Consider the following 5574-nt stretch of genomic DNA (forward strand, 5'->3'; position numbering starts at 1 on the left):
AGCCGGGAGCGAGGAGAGTCAAGGGAAGAAGGACCGATGAGGGCCGTTAAGGGAGGAGAGAGGGAGGGAATAAGGGAGGGGGGAAATAACGGAGGAGAGGGAGGACAATAAAGAGGGAAAAGGTAGAGGAAAAGGAAAGGTTGAGGAAATGAGAGAAAGAAAGAAGAAGAAAATGGAGAGACAGTAAGGGAAACAGGCAAGAACAGACGAACACAACCGAAATGAATGGGAAGAACAAGAGTAAAAGACAAAAAGAAAATCACAAAACAACACACCACAAATTTCCGCAATAATTCTCAATCATCAAACATCGCACTCCGTAGTTTTTTCCCTCTCCTTTCCCCCTTTTTTTGTCCCGCTCGCTCGCTCGTGGTTGCAAGTTGCAGTCTGACGCGGAGATTTAAATTCCTCCGGACGATTCGAATGCGTGCGCGATGTTACACTCGGGATGCTAAGTACGCAACCTACACACTGCCAACATCGCTGTTGGTTGTTTTTTAGTTAGAAATCTTATTATTAGTATACATTAGATTAGTATGGAAAATATAATGGGAATATATATCACCAACTCATCGTCAAACCACCACCACCGATGTCATAAATCACAGTATTTTCATTGGTATTGGTGAATACTGTCTTTAATTACTGCTCTGTATTTTTCTGTAATTCTATTACATGCAGTTAAACTACTGTTTGCTATTGGACTCTATAATGCGACTATTTCTTCAACGTATAATCCGTGAACAGTAATAACGTATGCCTTTATTAATCAAAATTACTTATATTGATACAGAATTAAACATTATTTTAGAAAAAATGTATGAAAATATTGTAATTAGCGTGGATTTTTTTTTCTCCTCTTTTTCTAGAACAACTTTTTTTTTCATTCATTTCTTTTTATTCTACGTAGCGCGAGGAATGCTTCCTGAATTTATTTTTGGAACAACTGCAGTTTTTTTATTACTTCGTAGAGAGAGTAAGAGTTCCCTGTCCTGGAATTCTTCGCTGAAAAGAGTACGTGGCATCTCATGGAGGTGGGAGAGGGGCGGCAGGTGGATTTTCCTTGTTTGTCTGTCTTTCTCTTCGAAATTTTCCTCTTCTTTTTTTACTATGGTTCCATCCGATCTCCTCTTTTCTCTGTATTTTCTTTCATTTCCTCCCCTTTCTCCTCCTCTCTCCTCTTCCCTCACTTTCTTTTTCTCCTCCTACTTCACTCCCCCTTTTTCCTTTTCTCCCCCTTCTCTTCCCTTTTTCTTCCATCTCCCCTATCCGGTCTTACTCACTCTTTTCCTTTCTCTCTCTATTTCTCTCCCCTTCCCTTTTTTTTCCTCATCCTCTCTTTCCCAATTTTCTCTCTCTCTCCCATCTCTCATCTCTCATCTCTCATATCTCTCATCACTCTCTCTCATCTCTCATCTCTCTCATCACTCCCACTCTCTCTCCCTCACTCGCTTTCTCTTTTTCAATCTCTATCTCTTCCCTCTTTTTCCCATCCTCCTCATTGACCTACATCCCCCTCCCCCCCACCTCCCTCCTTGTATACACGCGAATCGGACACCCCCCACATGTGTATCACAAAGAGAGCGAGTGTATTTAGCAATTATTGATAATGAGAGCAATATGGACCTGTGGAACGTTCGTCTCCGGTTACGATGGATTTATGCGATTGATGAGATGTGGGGAAGGGGAGGGAGAGGGGAGGAGGGGATGGATAGGGAGGGGAGGGGACGGGAGGGGAAAGGAGAGGAGGGGAGAGAAGAAGGGTGAAAGGGGGGAGGGCTGGGTGGGAAGAGAGTAGGAGAGGGAGGGAAGAAGGGACGATGGGAGGAGGGTTGGGTGAGAGGGAGGGAAGAAGGGGTGATGAGAGGAGGGATAGGTGAGAGGGAGGGAAGGAAGGAGGAGAGTAGGGATGGGTGAGAGGGAGAGAGGGAAAACGAGCAGAGGAAGGTGGGGGAAGGCTGAGTGAGAGGGAGAGAGGAAGGGAGGGAGGGAGGGAGAGCTAAATATGTTTGAGTTCTATGATTGATTGAAGGAATGATGTGATTTATGCGATAGGTAGAAGGGACGGTAGCCTTGTATCGATTACATGTGGCTTTATGTGACTGGCGGAGCTGATGAAAAAAATGGTGAATGTGATTGAGGGCTGGTATCGTCACATCAATCGTACGATTTATGCGATATGTACGGTTTATGTGTGGGAGGACGGTCTGATATCCGTGTGGTATGTGACACTTGCAGGGGGGGGAGGCTAGTTTCTTTATCTGATTTGTATGCGGTGTATGTGGTTGGTTGAAGAAATAGGTATGTGTTTTACGTTTGGTTGACCCAAAAAGGGAATGGGAGGGAGTTGATCGCCCTTCGATTTCTTTTAGGGATAGAGAACGTGTATGTATGTGTGTGTGTGTGTGTGTGTGTGTGTGTGTGTGTGTGTGTGTGTATGTATGTACGTGTACGTGTACGTGTACGTGTACGTGTATATGTGTGTGTGTGTGTGTGTGTGTGTGTGTGTGTGTGTGTGTGTGTGTGTGTGTGTTTGTGTCAGGAGAGAGAGCGAGAGAGAGAGAGAAGAGAAGAGAGAAGGGACAGGAGAGAGAGAGAGAGAGGGAGAGCGAGCGCGAGAAGAGGCGAGAGGGCGAGGAGAGAAGGAGAGTGAGCGGGGACAGAAGACTGAATGCGATGCGATGCTAACAATTAATTGCCTTGAATGAGTAATTGATCGAATGATAAAGAGATACGCTGTCTGTGGGTGACTTCGTATGTTCACTGCAGTACTATTGCTGGCACTACTCCTGTCCAAAGTTCAAGAGAGTCGATTCTCGTCATTCGAACCTTTTCTTTTGAGGCGTAGAGAGAGAGAAGACGAGAAGAGAAAGGAGGAAAAGAGGCAGAGTGAGCGAGCAAGACAAGATTCATAAATTCAAAGATGTGTATGACATACGAATGCATAAATGTATATATAGATTTGAGCGTGTTCGAGTTACTAAGTAGAAAGAGGGACCAGAAGGGATATAAACAAAGAAGAGAGAGGAAGAGGAGGAAGAAAAGCACGGAAGAGGACAGAGAAAAGAGGACAACGAACGACGTAAGGAAGAGGGGGTGGGAGGGAGGGTATCATATGACGTCATTCGGTTTGTTTTATTGTGTGTGACGTGGCCTGGGGACGAGGCCGGGTGTGCGTGGGCTCTTCTCTCTCTCTTTTTGGGTTTTGTATATTTGTTTGTTTGCTTTAAAAAATAGTAGTAGTATTTCATTTCAGTGAGCCGAGAGAGAGGAGGTTGGCTATCACTGTCTCCCCCCTCCCTCTGCTGCGATCTCGTCTCTTTCTCAGTCGACTGTATATATCGCTCAGCCTCTAGATCCATGCAACGTCAACAGCGTGGCGTCTCTCATCTCTATCGGTAGAGCATATATCAACCTCTTCCCGACTCTCCCCTTTACGCCGAAGCCGCTTCCTCACTTGCCATTCTGCCCCGGTGACACTATCCTCCATCTCCCCTCCCTACCCACTCCAACCATATCTCTCAATCATAGCTCTCCCTCTCCTCTCCCTCTCTTCTACAAACAAAAACCTCAGCTCGCAGTTTTGTTTTTCAAGACGCAGTGGTCTTTTGGTCCATAGGCACTCCACTTTTCGTGAAGAAACTTATGACCGCGCGTAAGAACTTTCCCCCCGCCCCCCCCCGCCCCCCCGTAAGATTTAGGTTCTCCTTCGGAGAACATTTATTCTTGATGACCCCGCAGCCTCGCGTCTTGGTCTCTTCCTGGTGCCGAGCTTGTTTTACTCTGGTTCTGGTTCTATCTGTTTATTTTTTAGTCTCTTTTTCCCTCCACCTTCTTTCTCTCTTATGCAGTTTCTCCTTGTCTACTCCCCCCCCCCCCTCTCCTCCTATCTATTCCTCTTTCCCCTCTCTCCTTACTCTCCTCCTCCTCTCTCGTCCCTCTCCCTCCCCACTCCTCTCTCTCCACCCCCAATTACGCATTTCTTTGTTTTCTCACGGGGCCACCGGGGGGTGGAGGGGGGGGGCCCAGCGATAATGATGATCAGTACCATGATGGACACACACCCCCCACACACACTCGACTCACACCATACTGGTCTTCTATCTACCCTCTAATCGTATTGCTCTAAATCCCTACCTATTCTCTATTCTATCCCTATCTATCTATCTACCCTATCTATCCTATCTATCTATATATATATATATAGATATATACATATATCCACATACCCTACGGTCCTCACATTTCCCCCTCTCTCGGGTTCTCGGCGCCCTTTGCACAAATAAAAGATGATAATAAGACAAATGAATAATAATTAACAATGGCTGTATTAACAGCATAACTAGTAGATAAAAACAAATGTTAAGAAAAGACAAAGAAAAGAATAAGAAACACCCAAAACACTTCCAATATGCATAAAGAAACAGTAATATCCCCACCGCATATCCTTACTTTTTTTTTTTCTTTTTCTTTTTTTTTTTTTCTTTTTTTTTTTTTTTCTCTTCTCGCGGTTGTGTTTTTTTCGTTTTGGGCTCTGTTGTTGTTTCTTTGTTGGGGGTTGTTGGTGTTGGGTTTTTGTCTTTCTTTAATTGTTTTGCTTCTCGTTGGGCGTTTGGCGAGGGTTTTTGGGCGGGGGGGGGTGTGTGGTGGGTGGGGGCTGGGGGGGTGGGTGTGTGGGGCGTGGCTCGGGTTTTTGGGGCCGGGCGGTGGTGGGGGGGGGGGGGGGGTGCGTGGTGGGTCTACTTTTGGTGTGTTTTTCCCCTGCTTGGCCGTTCTCTTGATCTTAAATCTAGTGGACAAGCTACCGTTCCCGTGTCGGTAAAGGCAGGTTTGTATTTTTTCCCCCTCTAATTCGGTAGCTGGAGTCCACTCCGCCCCTCAGTTCTTCCTTTCCATCCTCTCTCTCTACGCTCCCCTCCTCCTCTCCGCCCCGCCCCCTCCTCGCGCTCCGCCTCCCCCGGTCTCCCCCCCCCTTCCCTCCCCCCTGGCCTCCTCTCGTTTCTCCGCGCTCGCTCATTATGCTCTCGTCTCTCTCTTCTCAGCTATCTCCTATCCGCTCTATCAGCGCTCTGTACGCTCTCTCTCAATCTCTCTCTCTCTTCTCTCTCTGTCTCCGCTGCGCTCCTCTCTCTCTCTCTCTCTCTCACTCTCTCTCCTCGCTCGCGCTCCTCGCTAATCTCCTCTCCTCCTCTCTCCATATCTCTTTGCTCTCTCTCGCTCATCCTGTTTCTCCCCCCTCTCCTCCCCCAGCCACCTCCTCGCTCCCACCCCCTTCCTCTCCCCCCCTCGAGCCCCCATCCGCTCCCCCCCCGCGTCGCTCCTCCCCCGCTCAGCTCCTCCTCTCCTCGCTCACCCCCCTTCTCCTGCGCGCATCCCCATCTCCGGCTCTCCTCTCTCTCGCTCCTCAACCCACCTCCCCTCTTTCGCACTCTTCATCCTCTGCTTCCTCGTGCTTCTCCCCGCACTGCGCTCCTATCTCCCCCCCTCATCTCTCCTCTCCTCCTTCCCCCACTCTCCGTCTCTCGCTCTCCCTCCCCCCCCCCCCCCTCTCCTTTTTCTCGGCTCTCTCACTTC

This window comes from Penaeus japonicus, unplaced genomic scaffold (assembly GCF_977035675.1).
Source record: "Penaeus japonicus unplaced genomic scaffold, GWHDUDI00000001_assembly GWHDUDI00000011, whole genome shotgun sequence".
Lineage (NCBI taxonomy): Eukaryota > Metazoa > Arthropoda > Malacostraca > Decapoda > Penaeidae > Penaeus > Penaeus japonicus.